The sequence below is a fragment of the Cryptomeria japonica genome, chromosome 5 (genome assembly GCF_030272615.1).
Source record: "Cryptomeria japonica chromosome 5, Sugi_1.0, whole genome shotgun sequence".
NCBI lineage: Eukaryota > Viridiplantae > Streptophyta > Pinopsida > Cupressales > Cupressaceae > Cryptomeria > Cryptomeria japonica.
In genome coordinates, this window is record NC_081409.1 from 264551233 (window position 1) to 264568163 (window position 16931).

Sequence of the window (16931 nt, forward strand, 5' to 3'; positions counted from 1 at the left end):
AACAGGTCTCGGGGTGCTCGGGCCTGCAATATTTCAGGTCTACAAAACTCCTAGGGATCACCATTGTAAGGAAGCAAAGGTGTGCGGAAACGCTTCCTACGCTAATCTTGAGAGGACGGTTATGCAACTTTCAACTTAAATATTACTAAGATATCAAGAAATGCACAATAAAGCATAAACAAAATAGCAATGAACACATAACACAGTGATTACCGTGGGGAAACCCTTCTGGGAGAACAACCCCACCCTCCAAAACTCGCACAATGTATTATCAAATCAAGCTGATTACAATACACTTGCAATGCAAATTCTTACAGGAGCGCATCTCCACAACTCAAACTCAGAGAGACTCCTTCTAGCATCCAGTCTTGCAAAAAACTCAATAATCAAACTCCTCCCCAAGCCTTCCTTTTATAGTGATTTTACAACCTGGAAACCACTTGTGGTTTTACAAAACCATGGGCTTAACCACCATGCCACATGGTGCCCATTTTTGACATTTATATTTCCAAAATGGAAAAACAACCAGGTTAAAATAGTCACAAAATGAGTCATTAAGGCTCTAAAAATGGCCCACCTATATTCTACTATGGACAAGACTCATTTTTAACAACTCACTAACCATTTTTCAATGCATAAACATGTGGAAAACTACCTCAAACAAATTCTGGAATTTTCCAGAAAAAGACTGCAAGGTTGAGACACATGTTTCTCAACAACGGTAAGGTACAGGTAGGATGAATAGTTGGCCACTACTTGGCAATTAGGGCTTAAATTATTTTGCATGTTCTTGAAAGGTGTAAGATGCTAGTAAAAATTGCAGTGCATAGGTCGAAGTGAGAACAATAGCTACAGTTACTGTCGCAGGGCCATCCACGCTATCACTTTGCAAGCCTTCTTCCGCTTGCTATTGCCTGTATTCTGCAGTGCCCCATTCTCAGTCAACCCGAAAGTGAGCACCTCCTCTTACACTCTTCAGAGATCCCAAACATGCAAAGAAACCATTTTACAGAAGTGGGCATTCTTCATTTATATGTTTGCATTCTAAATTCTATTTGGGTCAGCCCTTGCTGCTCAATGCAACTTACACAGGTAAGCAAAACACCATATTTTATTCAAAGAATTTGGTCCCTTCGATTGACATAAATGATCTTTTGAACTTTCTAATCAGTCCAAGTATTATTGTTGAGAAAAAAACACAAAAAAATTCTGTATTTCATTTATAAAGCTTTGCAAATTTAATTGATTTTTTTTTAACTGAAAAGAAAACGCTACTTTTTATTTATAAAACCTCACGGTTTTAATCTTTTGTATTTTTTTAAAACAATATAAAAATCCTTCATCATGCTTGAAGATTACTTCTGTCACTTCTGTTATGGTGTATGTGTTCACAGTCTTTTCGAATTACCCGAAATTATAAATCAAGCAGGAGGCTTTCTTCTGCACCGTCAGATGGATTTTTTTAAAGTATTTATCATTTTTGTCTATACTCGTGATAATTTCTAGTTTCCTTCAGACTGTCCGAACAAACAATCCTTTGGGATGGAGTTGTCTCCTTAGATTGCTTATGGCCTACTGTAATAATGCATGAAGATGTGGGTATACTTCATAAATGCTTATGTGGGTTTAATTATATACGTGAATTCCTTCAATCAATTGATTTGAAGAACTTGATTGAATGCAGGAAGTTTTTTAATAATGGCCTGCCCACTAGGCCAGACGGTCTATGGGACTTCCTTGTATTTGAAGGACTTAGATAAGCTTGCGCCGATACTTTTAGTGCAAATCTCCTGTGTATGTATGCCTATGTGGGTCTGTCACAGAACTTCAGATGATATTATCTCTATTCCAAATACAAGGACAGGCCCGCTGGACTGGATTTATAACTTCATATAATGCCTTCTATTGGCCTTATTTTTGCATTACTTTTTCTGATGGGTCTTCCTTCCTTATTGATCCTGTCTTTGCATTGGGTCTTGTGATGAGTTTTCCTCCCTCATGGCTATTTGTAATGTTTGTGGCTCGTCTTACAAACATTACAAATATGCCCATGTGGCTTGTCTTTTAGGCCTTTATCTGCCTTGGGTTCAACCCCTCTTACTAACTACTTCCTCCTAGTTAAATTCCTGTGCCCATTTCCACTTGCAGCAGCATGAAATTTACCTCCCTTCTCCTTTTCCTTCTTTGGCTTCAATGGCAGCGAATCCAATTCATTCAAAACTGTGCGAATGACTTGGACGAGCCTGTCAGCCAAGCTTCTGCTGAAAGCCTCACGAATGACCACACGCAGAAGGGTTATGTGCTGAGCATCTGTAGCCATATTATACGCAGGCACCACCCACTTAAACCTTTTCAGATGTTCTGAAATATCACGCTCATTGTACTTGAGCTTGTCCTTGAGGGAGAAGGCAACTAGAGGTACACCCACCTCTTTTGACAGCATATTGAATCGCCCTGTTCTTATAAGGCTATCACATAAGTATTTGGCATTTGCCCTGCAATTTTCAATGATTCTCTTGTATCTCTGCACCAGTTGTACAGTTGGGTTTTGTTAAATTGGTTCTTTCAAACGATAAATTACTGTCTAATTAAATCATCTGGTCCTTACCTCGTAGCCAAGGCGAATGAGTTGGTAGTACTGAGCAATGACTTGACTTGCACCTGCATTCAATTTGGCCAAAATCAGATCCTCCCCTGAATAATCAATCTATCAATATTCTATATTTACCCTTTTCATTAAAGATTAGATACAATTAGTTTCTCCTCAGTTTTATAGATATTGGAGAATCCATAGAACCCAGTTAAAATTATATTTCTACTTTCCCTGTACCACAGATCCTAGTGGGTCTATAAAACAGAACATAAAATACTTATTCTATTTCATTCTGAACAAATTCACCTACCTTTAGAGAAATTGAGTGTGAACGTTGGTTGATCAGCTCCAAGATAATTGATATGAAAAATAAACTCCTCTGGAAGGTCTTGCTTGCCGCGCCAAATAACCCATCCAATTCCAGCATAAACAAGTCCATATTTGTGCCCACTCACACTGATGCTCCTCACCAATGGCAACCTGAAGTCCCACTCCAAATTTGGATAGAGAAATGGTGCAATGAACCCACCACTTGTAGCATCAACATGTATTGGAGTGTCCCACCTAAACATTCACATAATCACATTCCTGAGAAATACTCAAATTACTTCAACTACAAGAAAATTTCCGTATAAATTTGGAAAATAACTAATTTGTGTTACTTCATACTTGGTTTTATTGTTCTTCTCCATCAAGAGGTCATTGAGCAGTTTCACATCCTCAAATTCGCCATTATAAGTAGACCCTAAAATAGCAGCAACACAAATGGTGTTTTCATCTACCAATTCCACAACTTTTCGAGGGTCCATAACAAAATATCATTCTCTCAGCTTCACCTCTTTCAGTTCTACCTCAAAATACCGAAAAAACTTCTCCCAACAGACCTGAAAAACAATGCCTCAAACAACATCAATTACCATTACCAAAAACTGCAGAGCCCAGCCAATTATTTTAAGATTGCAGGAAAACAGAGTACAAAGAATTGGTTGTAAGTTGAAACCTGAACGTTGGCACCAGTAACAATATTGGGCTTGTCATAAGGCTTCCCTTGGGCATTTCTCTTGTTCTGCCATTTGCATTTGAATGCAAGGCCAGCGAGCATTATAGCCTCTGAAGATCCCACAGTCCCAACACCAATAGCTTGCTCTTTATCAGAAATGGGTGCATGGAACATTCGAGCTATTATATTCACACAACGGTTCTGAAATTCCAATTCACAAAACAAATTAAACACTATCCCATCTCCACATCAATTCTATCTTCATAATCTTAATCGAAAGAGATTGATTTACAGCAAAGTATTTACAATAAAACAGAGCATTTCTTTTCTTAAAATAAAAAGACAAAGTTTAAAGAAAAACTTCTAGTGACCACCTCTAAACTATTCATGAACCCCTTGTCATCAGAACTTAATTGTCAGCTGTTCATTGATAAACAACAAAAATACATACTTGTTAAACTGAAAATAAAGAATGACCTGAAGTTCAGTGGTGACAGGGTACTCATCCATATCAACATAGTTTTTATTGATAGCTTCCATTATCAGCTTATTGCACTCGGGCTCCATCCATGTTGTTACAAAAGAGGCCAAATTAAGCCTCGGATTGCAATCAAGCATAAGCTCATCACTGATGATCTGATATGCAGCCTCCTTTGGAATCGATTTCTTAGGAAGCTTAAACCTGCAAATTGATTCAAAAAAAGATCTTAAAATAAACTGAATCCAATCTAGGTAGGAATTAGTTTCAGATCCAGCCATGTAATGAATTGAAAAAACAAATACAGAAAACAAACACAGAAAACAGAGTTATTTAAATCCCGAGTTTAACAATGCATACATACTTTGGTAGAGAATTCTGAAGATAACGCGATGCAAACATAGAATCAACGCTTCCATCTGAATGCCTGGCAGTTTTCACTAAGTGCCATTTTTCCTTGCGTAATATTATCAAAATGTATTCTGTTAATTTAGAATGAGAATGGTTTTCTTGCAGCGAAGTTCTACTCTTTATATGATGTGCAAACCAGAAGTAAGCCTTCAAAATGTCTACATTCTCATGTTAGTTTATTTTAATTATTTATAGCGCCGAAAGGTAGTGGTCCGCTGTTATTCTATATTCTTACCTTGGAGAGCTCTGAATTCTGCATACTTGTTCAGATTGTTCCATTAAAGGCGATTGCATGCGCATCTTGCATACCCAAAACAAATCTGATTCGCCCTCATGTTTTTGAAGGTCGATTTCTAAGACAGTCTTTTTTGCTTGACCAGAGCAGGAAAATTATTCTAAACTTTATAACTATTTCTCATAAAATTTATGTGATCTTCGTCTATGAATAATAATATTCCTGGTACCATGAATTCTTTCTGGCTGTAAAGGTGAAAAATGTTCTAGATGAGTAGCTAGCTGTTTATTTTTTATTTTTATGGTAGTCAATTTGTTGCTCTTTTCTATGCAATTTCTTATGTTTCAATTAAAAAATTATGGAAGGTATATATTTTTGGATATGTCTATTCTAGCTTCAAAACAGCAGTACAGATTGACTAACAAACGTGTTAGTCGCACGTTTTACACACGAAAGGTCTGTTTTGGAGCCAGAATAGCTTTGGCCTATATTTTTGGGGTTATGAATGTTCTTTATATAGCCTAATAATATGTTCGTAAGTGTTAGATTTTTGTATTAAAATTGGTTCTTAGTCTTATTTTGTCTTTTGTATGGTCTTATTTTATCTCTTGTTTATTATCATTTATCTTCATAAATTAGTTTCAAAATCTAGAATTTTTATTTGCCATGGTAGAATAGATTTCTAAGTGTTTAAACTGTCCAACTAAGTCAATTTTATAGTTTCATCTTGTTGACTCCCTTATATTGGTTGTTGTGAACTCACATTGTGCACATTTATGTGGATTTGTGTTTGATGTTGTTGCATATAAAGACAAACACTCATTCATTTGAAGTCATATTATAAGAAATAGAAGAATCATTACAAGAGTATTCATGTAAGAGCATTATAAGAACATTCATAGAGCATCCTAATTGCATCATTGTCCTATGCATACTAAACGCTTGTATATTATCATTCATACTTGTATATAACGGTTGGGGTCTCATCGCCCCCACCAATTATATCTTTTGTTATAACGGTTGGGGTCTCATCGTCCCCATCCGTTATAATAACTATATATTTTGTTAATGGTTGGGGTAATATTGGTGGGGGCTCTGTACAAAATTTAAAATAATTTGTATAATTTCAAATTGTATCCATCTATAATAAATACAATTGTTTAGTCACTCTCTAAAAGAGATGTCAATTTGGTATATGGTACTCCCTTTATGGCAGGGCAAAATGTAATTGTGTCTGTGGTCTATGGAACTCCCTTTATGGCAGAGCCTGTTTACCTTATATTGTTCAAATTTTGTATTCCCTTGTTTTAACCTCATGACCAATAATCTACTGATTCTCCATTTATTTTTTATTTGCATTTCTGTTCTCATGTAATGATTAATAAAATCAAGTAGAAAAAATATTCTCATACAGGATATCTTGTATTAGCAATTGCCATTCTTAAGCTTAAATTGATTTGCAGAGTTTCAAAACCCCAATGGAGTTTGCAGCAGCCGAGGAGGGTGAAAGAATACAATGGATTCAATTTGATCTTGATGGATCTCTACTCTGGTAAAATTTCTTATGAAAGACTACAATGGATTCAATTTGATCTTGATGGATCTCTTCTCTGGTAAAATTTCTTATGTGACAAAACGTGTAGAAGGCATACATTGACTACCCAACTGATGCAGTATTTGAATTTCGTTTCTTTAGGTCAAGGAGCTGACTGTTCACTTAAGCAAGCACTTGTTGCGAGAAAAGTTCAAATTTTATCATCAGCACTCGGGTTCTTGTTCCAGTGTTGAGTTTGTCTCCAATTGCCAAAACTTGCAGTGTTGCTGTGAATTCATTATATAATATGTAGTGAATTCCAGTTATAAAGTAAGAGCATATGTAGAGAGCGATATTTTGTTGTTAGTAGCTTCTGTTGTAGAAAATGACCGTACCAAGCAGATGCAACAAATTTCATTGAAGCGGCTTAGTATTGTAATGAATAGCCTCCATAACTTTCCATAGAAATATATAATGTTGTGTGCAGTTGCATCATATCATGATCATATCCACTACAACTTAAACTAGTCTAAGTGAATCTTGAATTTGTATTTTATTGTTTTTCACATTGTTGAGCAAAAGTTTCATCTGGTATTTACTTCTACTCATGGTGCAAATCCAGGTAGTTGTACGCTACAAATCTAGAAGCAAATGAAATTACACAATGTATTGTACAACATAATTAATAGACAAACAATGTTCAAACAATGTTCAAAACAAGTACTTTCAACAATGTTCATAGAATCTGTACTAAACATTCCTCCTGCCAGATAAGTTAACAGTGTGGCAGATAAGAATGGGAGCAGACACATTTATCAAACTAAAAATCAATTTGATCTTAGTACTACTTCACCATGCCAAACAACCACACTTCTGCTAGCAGGAACTTCACTGCTTGCAGCTCTTGTCTAGAGGATGAAGAAAGTCGGTATCCATGAGAAGACCATTCCCAAATAAGTGGGGGACAAATAAATAGTAGCTAAATCTGAAAATTTTATTCCAATACATTGCAACTCTTACCTGTATATATATTCCTCCAGCCAAATAACATATCACAGAAGACCCAGCTAAACTCATTAAAAGATTTTAGCTATTGAGATCCATTGCATAGGAGGAGGAAAGATATCTCAGGAAAGATATCTCAAAGGTTTCCCAAAATCTTTTATTTTCTGTGATTTTGGGAACCTTTGAGGGGAGATAACAGCACTTCATCTCACTTGTATTCAAACCCATCATTGAGTTCTGATTTCTTCTTTAGTTGAAGACGTTCATATGAATTTTATTATATAGCCATGATTTTAGAATATTTTGTTTTCTATATGATGGGTATCTTTGCTAGCTATTGTTCTCATGTTTAATGTTTCTTTAGGTGATATGTTCTATTTTTATTTCTTATTCACTGGCTGTGAATGATTTTTTTCTAACTAATTCATTTACACAGTGGCTGTGAATGGAAATTTTTTAATCTGATTCATATCTTCAACTTATAAATCATTTTGACTAATTTATTTATTAATGTGGAGGTTCTGAATTCGAATATGTTAGTGAGCTTTTTACCATCAACATTTCAGATCACACTGTGTGATCCATCATCAGGATGTAAGAAAGCTCAAGGAGAAATAAGAAAGGTTCAAACAAGTAACTCTTACATAATTGAATCACAAAGTGTGATCCACAACCTTGATGGTAAAAAACTTGCTAACACAATCCAATCCAGAAACTCTACAATAATTTACTATAGATTATAAAAATTTGATATCATTAATTTATTTATATTCAAAATATAAAACTCTTTTATATTGTATGAATAATCATTTATATGCATGTATCTTATTTATATTACCTCACAAAATATTTCGCCTAACTCAATCTTGTTTCTCAATCTTGTTTTGCGTGGTTATTTGACTAAAATTTTCCAAATGTTTTATTTGTTTACCTATTGTTTATCAAAATTATCTTATTTAATTTAGGTGGTGGCCGCCTTAGCCACTTTGTGCAAGTCCACACGCATTGTTGCAGGTAACCTGCGATACAAACTGTTTTCTTCACCGGTGATTAATCATTGTGATCATATTACACAAAAACTTCTACGTTAATCAGATTACACAAAAAAAAAAAATCTGGATATTACACACAAAATTGAAAAAAAAACGCGCTTCCCACTAATATTTGGAATAAAAAATATTTTGGGATGGCCGCTATTGTGCAGACGGCTACATATCTCAAAAGAATCGTCTGTGTCAATTACTATTAAAAAGATAAATAGTTAAAACATTTTAGTGTTGCGTGTCCATGTGGACCATACCTTTAAATGATGGCAGTTGATTATGGATAATAATATATCACAGGTTACTCGAACCAATTAAAATACATGTTACAACCTTTGGCCTTTCGGATTTAGGAAGAGACATATATTAAACACAAATATTATTATAAAAATATACAACAATTACCATTATTCCATGTTGGAAGCCTATAACTTTCTTATGACATTTGAAAATATTCGGACTTGGGTTTCTTAAACTCATGAACAAGAATTATAATAATCTTTCAATTTTTAAATAGGTTTTTTAAATCATGTTGTGCTTCCTCCCTCTCTTTTTAATCTTTTTGGTTTGTTTCTTGGTTATTTTTTAATTCTGCTTGCTCTCTATCATTTTGATGATGGATCACGGAGTGTGATTTGGAAGGTTGATGCCAAAAAAATTTAGCATTGTGTTGTCATTGATGTCAACCGGTATGGGAGATGAATGTGTAGTGCTGTCATTAATGTCAACTGGTATTACTGCCATGGATGACAACTGACAGTGTTCGCAGTTGAGGGCATGGTATGCAAACTAGAGTCAGTGGTATACAAGTTGTTGTTGGGAATGAAGAAACTGGTACCCGGTGATCAAGTGGATGAACATGTTAGTATACATGTTGGTACTAACCAGTAAGATGATGACCGATAAGATTGCAGAGTGCACGGGTCACCAGTATGCTAGTGTGATGCCATCTAGCAGGACTTCCACTAGTAAATGATGATATCCCTGAAAGAAGAGAAGACTGAAGAAGAAATGTTGCCTGAGGATTGTAGGGAAATTGCATTTGCCCAATAATAGGGAAGTCACACCATTGGCCAATAGATGACATAGATCCTCTCCCACCAGTGATTGGTAGATTGTGAACCATGGTGTATCTACCTCCACCGACCGGATGATATGTGTGAGCCTCCAACATGTGAGATCAATGATGTGCACCTGATCAGCAGAGTAAGCAGATGAGTTACCGCAACAAACAAGGAGTGATGAGTTTGTCACTTTGACAAATCGGCTAAGAGGAGAACTTGTCAGATGAAGGAGAAGGAAAGGTTCAGCTGTAGATAGAGAGTGCAACCAAAATGCAGATGCAGATTGATACAATGACAGTTGAAGACTGTTTGCATGATGTTATCATGCATGTTACCGACATGAAGGCAAATGTAGTGTCCACCGGTACACAGGGCTACCGGTATGCAAGAAAGAGCACACGTGAAAGGTGTTGATATGTGGCGATTGATCAGCAAAGTATTGTACACTCAGCACGTATCCTCGCCGGGGTCCGGGGTCAGGTCGGCCCTAGGAATGCGGGCGGTAGCCCGTTGCAGGGGTTTGGGGGTGGCAACCCCCGAGAAAAAAAAAATTTGGACATTTTTGTTGATGAAAACCGACATTGTTATAAAACCCTAAAAATGCCAACTTTGTTTGTTGCCCTAAACACGCATGTTATAAGTGGCTGGGATGCTTAAGGCATTGCAAGGTTGATGTACTATTTTTGCTAGATAATAAGAAAGATTGGACGGTTGTGTATGGTGGAAGTAACCCATTCTGGGTGAACCACGTTAAATCTCTGTGTTATCTATGTCCTGTTTTATTCCTTCATCTTTTGTATTTAAAATCTGCATATAATTGTTAGTTCATATTTGCTTCGGATCTGCTTGAAACCCTAACAAAAGGCTCTCATCAAATGAAGATGAGCATGTTGATTTGCAAGGATAATGACCACTCAATATGATACAGCGACGACACAAAGATGAGAATCGGTATACGTGATGATCGAGCTGACATGATCCACGAGCACAAAGAAGGTGAAGGTTAATTGGTAAGGCAAGATATATCGGCAAGGTTAGAGTGTTGGCTAGCAAAGATGGATCATGAGTATGAAGCATACATTAGTTGTGTGTTATTGGTCGGTGACCAAGTAGGACCGACATAGTGAGCCAAGGCAGATGCCGACAATGGTGCCACGTGGACTCTAGGTGGCGAACAAGCATGAAGTGGTAGATGGAGTGTGCACCGACAATGTTGTTACAGAGTTGGTCGACATTAAATGCAGACCTCATAAATCAATGGATGTATTGCAGAGGTGTGCAGCTCGAGGAAGATTGAGCAAAGGTGATTGATGGAATGCATCACTCGATGTAGAGTGTCAAAGTTGCAGATTGAAGTTGGTGATGCGAACCGCCAAACCATTTATGGTGATTGACCAAATGCCAAGTCGGCGAACTATCCATGTTTTCCAAGTATAGCAAATGTGCCTTAGAAGAAAGAAGATATCGTAGGTGATGCCTGACTGCTTGCAGGTTGTTGATCTTTGTGCAGAATGAGATCTGATTGGATCCAATACTCCTCGTGATCAGTGGAAGAAACCCTAGTGCACCAATAGTTTGAAGTTACATTTTGGTGAGAAATCTCAGCTATAAGTATGCAGGAAGAAAACCAAATTGACTAATGTTGCCAGAAGGTGTGATGCCAGTTGAATGAAAAGAGTCATTCTAACTATGAGAGTGAAACAACTAAGCATTTGGAGGTGCAACCAGTAAGTGGATTGAAAGTGGTTTAACTTGTAAGGTCAAGAAAAGCAGTAAACTTGTTGGAAATATGAAGGAAATGATTATGTGTTGCATTGATGTTTTGTCATTGATGTCAACACTAGCTATTATGGTTAGTTACCAATAGACAAATTTTGGTTACCAGTAGAAGAACTAGTGTTACCGACAGAAGGGACTATCAGTTGGATACTATCGACATGTTTGGATCAATAGAATATGTTTGGTTTGATGTTTCTGGAGTATGTTTTGGTTAGTTGGTATTGACTTGATGATCAAATGCTATCATACACTCTAGTAAGCCTATACTGGTAAGGGTTTAAGGTTTTAGCGGCAGAGCTTTTACTGTGAATCTTTGACAGGATGCATAAGTCGTGTTTGTGCGGCTTCTAGATAGAATTCTGGATGCAGAAGGTGATCTTTGATCGTGCCTTGAATGATTGGAGACATCACTTTGGCATGGTGAATCTATTTAGGTCTGGTACCTATCTAGGTTATGGACCGGTATCATGTTGCGTGTTCTCTTCATGTTACCTAGAAGATTTATGGATTGGTTAATGTTGTTTTGGTCTAAATTTGACATGCAATATCATTGTAATGTGGATGTGTGTAATGATCTTATTGTAATATCTTTTAGGTGGTTGACCTAATTGGTTTAGGCCTTAGGGTTTGTATAAATTGATGTAAGATCTCATTGTAGATCATGGTTGTAATGGTCGTGGTCGTGGAATGAAATATCATATGCGAAGGAGATTTGGTCGATCATAGGTGATCGAATTGGGTTATGTAAGAGGTAAAAGGCCTCCGGTATTGATCTTAACTGGGAATGTAATCAGGCATAGTAGATGCTATCACTGGCAATTCATTCTTCTGGATTGTTGTCCAATTACCTTGAGGTGGTTATAATCTCTCTATACTCAATGAGATTCCTTTGTAATGAGCAATATGCTCTAGGAAGTGTGCCTTCCTGCATGTGTAGGCCCCTTATTGTATCACATACTTTCTGCAGAAGTATCATCTGACTATGGGTAGGCTTCCCACCGTGGTTTTTCCCTTTACCTGGTTTTCCACGTACAAATCATGAAGTTATGTGGTATGGTTGTATTGTGTTAATTCTCTGTTTCATTCTTAAGTTTTATTGCTAATCGGTATCTGGTTCTGCTACTCAGGTATTCAATGTTTATGTGCTTTGATCAAAGTTTATAAAGTGGTTTGATTAATATAATCTATTGACAATTGAGTCACCCCCCCCCTCTCTCAGTTGTCCATCAGTTATTCTAACAATTGGTATCAAATCTTTGGTCCTCTTTTGTAGAAGTTTAACCGCTTGAGGTAGATCCTATGGCAACTAATACTTCAAATCCATTGGCAACTATTTTCAGAAGGAAAATCCCTAAGCTTGATGGAACAAACTATGGGATATGGAAAATCCAAATGGAGACTCATCTTAGATGTCTTGGCAAGGATATTTGGGAGATCATTTAGAAAGGATATACACCTTATGATCTGGCATCTGCCAATCTTTCTCCTATAGACTTGGACAAAAATATTAAAAATGATTGCAAAGATATAGAAGCCCTCCTATGTGCACTCACTGATCATAAAATCATGGGATTGACTGATAATTTATCTACAAAGGTTATGTGAGATAAATTGCAAACTTTGAATGAAGGTGATCCTATTGTCAAAATTGCTAAACTTGATGGCTATCGAGTAAGATATGAGAACTTGAAGATGGAAGACAATGAAAGAATTGCTACATTTATGGAAAGAGTAAATGATATTTTCATGGGAATTCAATATTGTGGAGGATCTCTGAGTGAAGATGAAATAGTTTCTGAAGTCTTGAGAGCCCTACCACCGGCTTAAAAGATGAAGGCTACTGTAATTAATGAATTGAGAACAATGGCAAACACTTCAATTAACAAAGACATTTTGATTGGGAAATTGTCTACTTTTGAGCTTAAAGAATTTGGACCCTCTGGAGCTGCAAAGTCTGAACCTGCTTTTCATGCATCATCATATATCGGAAAAAGTGATTGGAAAGCCCTATATGCAAAAGAATTGGAAGATATGAAGAAAGAGGATAAAAAATTTGAGCAACTTGAAGCCTTATTTGCTAGAAGAGTACCTAAAGGATCGACAGGAAGTAAGTATGAAGGAAAAGCACCTTTTAAATGCTCTGCATGTAATAAGATTGGTCATTTTGCATCTAGATGTCCTGAAAGGAATGCAAGATTTGAAGAAAGAGTTAAGAAATCATTGAAGCCTAATCAGAACAAATATAGATTCAAGAAAAATAAACTATGCTACATAGTAGATGAGGAAGGAGTAGGTGATGACTCAGAGGATGAACCGACAGGAGACTCTGCTAGTGGATCTAGCAATGGAAAGGAATGGGTGTTCTATTCTTTAAAGGAAGATGAACTAGAACTGGCTATCAAGAATGAAGAAAAGGCCCTAGCAGCAAACGTTGAAGACAAGGATGAATGGGTAATTGATAGTGGATGCTCACATCATATGACTAGAGATAAAAGAAAATTTTTGCACCTACAACAATACAATGGCGATCAGGTCAGATTTGGAGATGACAAAGCTTGCATGATCAAAGGTAAAGCTATTATTTCTCTGGATGGCAAGCATAATATTGATAATATCTATTATGTATAAGGTTTAAAGAATAATGTTTTAAGTGTTGGTCAATTGGTGGATAAGGGATTCCAACTTTTGTTCAAAGATAGGAAATGCAAAATCATTAACAAAACTAGTTTGGAGATTGCAGTTGGTACTCAGACTAGAGGTAATATCTTTCACTTGAACACTGGTAATAAGACATGTTTGATTGCTCGTATTGATAAGAGTTGGTTATGGCACAAGAGGTTGTGTCATGTTAATTTTGATTGTATTGTTAAGATCAGTTCAACAAAGGCAGTTAGAGATATACCTAAGATTGTAAAGCCTCATAATCCAGTATGTAAGGAATGTCAATTGGGAAAGCAAGCTAGAACTTCTTTTAAGAGCATACATGATAAATCTAATGATGTGATTGATTTGATCCATACTGACTTATGTTGTCCAGCAAGGACCAGCAGTTTTCAAGGTGATAGGCACTTCATGCTAATAATTGATGATTATTCTAGAATGATGTGGGTGTCTTTTCTAAGGGAGAAGTCTGAAGCTTTTGAGAAATTCAAGATCTTGAAAGCAACGGTGGAAATAGAAACTAGATTGAAAATCAAATGTCTGAGATTAGATCAAGGTGGTGAGTTCACTTCTCATGAAAATAACAGTTTTTGTGAGACAAATGGAATTAGGAGACAGTTATCTGCACCCCAGACTCCTCAACAGAGTGGAGTAGTGGAAGGGAAGAATAGAACCATTTTGGATACAACAAGGACCATGATAATGGAACATCTACTCGAGAGAAGCAGTGAGTACAACAGTCTACACATTCAACAGAATTCATATCAAAGGTGAAACCGGTAAGACTCCTTATGAATTATGGTTTGGACATACACCTACTATTAAATATTTTAGAATTTTTGGAAGTAACTCTTATATCAAAAGGGATGATTCAATTGGGATGTTTGATCCTAGATGTGATGAAGGGATAATTCTTGGATATTCAATTTAGAGCAAAGCATATAGATGTTATAACAAAAGATTGCAGAAAATTGTGGAAAGCACAAATGTGAAAGTGGATGAGCAATACAGAGATCAATCTATATCATATGATAGAGAACCGGCAATGCCTCAACCAATACAAGACACTGAGACAGTTACACCAGTACAATCAAAAAATTCAACTGTGACTGATGATCAGAATAGTGAATCTGAAGTTCAAAAGACACCAAGGTATGTAAGGCTAAATCATTCTGAAGATCAAATCATCGGAGATAGGAACAAGGGAGTTATGACAAGAAGAAGACTGATAAATGAAGAGGTATGTCTTAATTCTTAAATTGAACCAGCATCTGTTATTGAAGCTTGTAAAGATAAACATTTGTTAAAGGCTATGGAAGATGAATTAGATCATATAGAGAAGAATGAGACTTGGACTTTAGTTCCTCGGCCTAAAAATAAGAATGTTATTGGAACTAAATGGGTTTTTAGAAATAAACTAAATGAGGATGGTCAAGTTGTAAGAAACAAGGCTAGAATGGTTTGTAAAGGATATTCTCAAATGGAAGGAATTGATTATGGTGAGACATCTATACCAGTAGCTAGAATTGAAGTTGTTAGACTATTTCTTTCCTATGCAGCATACAAGAACTATAAGGTCTATCAAATGGATGTTAAATGTGCATATTTGAATGGTGAAGCTGAGGAAGAAGTATACATTGAGAAGCCTGATGGATTTTCACTGACAGATGACAAAGATATGGTTTGCAAGTTAAGGAAAGCATTATATGGATTGAAACAAGCTCCTAGAGCTTGGTATGCAAGGTTGGATAAATATCTTTTCAAGCTTGGTTTTACTAAAGGCAGTGCTGATAGTAATTTATATTACAAGATCACTGATGATGATATCCTGATTATTGGACTATTTTTTGATGATATCATTTTTAGAGGTGAAGATAAATTGTGCATGGATTTCTCTAATAATATGAAGAATGAATTTGAAATGTCTATGATTGGTGAGATGAGGTTTTTATTAGGTTTACAGATTACTCAAACTGACAAAGGCATTTTTATCTATCAAACTAACTATCTAAGGGAATTGTTGAAGAAGTTTGGTATACATAATTCCAAATCGGTAAGTACTCCTATGGTGACAAGTGAGAAATTATCTATCAAAGACACATCTGCACCGGTAAATTCGACAAGGTATAAGTTTATGATTGGTGGCTTGTTATATCTAACTCGGACTAGACTGAATATTATGAATGCAGTAAATATTGTTTCAAGATATAAAAGTAATCCTAAAGAAAACCATGAATGTGTAGTAAAGAGGATATTTCGGTACTTGCAAGGAACAACAAAATATGGCTTATGGTATTCTAGAGATGATAACTTCACTTTATGTGCATTTACAGATTCAAATTGGGCAGGAGATACTGATGACAGGAAGAGCACTTCTGGTGGAGCTTTCTTTCTTGGAAAGAAATTGGTTTCATGGACTAGCAAAAAACAGTCATGCATTTCTTTATCTATTGCAGAAGCTGAATATGTTGCAAAAACAACTAATTGCACTCAAGTCTTGTGGATGAAGCAAATGTTGAAGGATGTCAAGGTAAATTGTAGTGAACTGGTAATTATCTATTGTGATAACTCTGCAGCAATTGACATATCTAAGAATCTAGTATTTCACTCTAAGACTAAGCACATTTCAATAAAATATAACTTTTTGAAGGAAAAGGTGGAAGAAAAGGAAGTCAAATTGGTTTATGTGAACACTAAAGATAAGATTGCAGATATATTCACTAAACCGCTATCTAAGGAATAATTTGAATATTTGAGAGATACGTTAGGGGTATCTACCCCTCCTACAGAAACTTAACTGATGGAGTAGAGAATCAGTCTAGTATGTATCATCAGCTATATCCTTTTCTCTAGATTGATGTAGTGGTGCTACTACTCCAGGGGAGTAGTCAGCTTTGAGATTCACTGGATTTTGATATCTATGTCATATCTTTGGCATTTATGTCAAAGGGGGAGAGTTATATGTAAAAAATAATATCATAATATATCACTTTCAGATTGGAATGCACTCCTCAGGGGAAGTTGCTAGGAATTTTTTAGTTTTTCATTGTTATATCCTCTATGAGAAATATTTGGCATTTCTTGGCACTTAGATGTTTTCTTTTTCACATCTAGTGTTTCAATCAATG

At 36.1% G+C, this 16931-nt stretch overlaps 1 long non-coding RNA gene across 1 annotated transcript; it reads left to right on the top strand.

The window, feature by feature from the left end:
- Positions 1-731: 731 nt before the first annotated feature.
- On the top strand, positions 732-6746 carry LOC131876335 (uncharacterized). Its single transcript, XR_009372585.1, has 3 exons — positions 732-1092; positions 6181-6269; positions 6414-6746. It is a non-coding gene; the product is annotated as an uncharacterized LOC131876335 (long non-coding RNA).
- The last annotated feature ends 10185 nt before the right edge of the window (positions 6747-16931 follow it).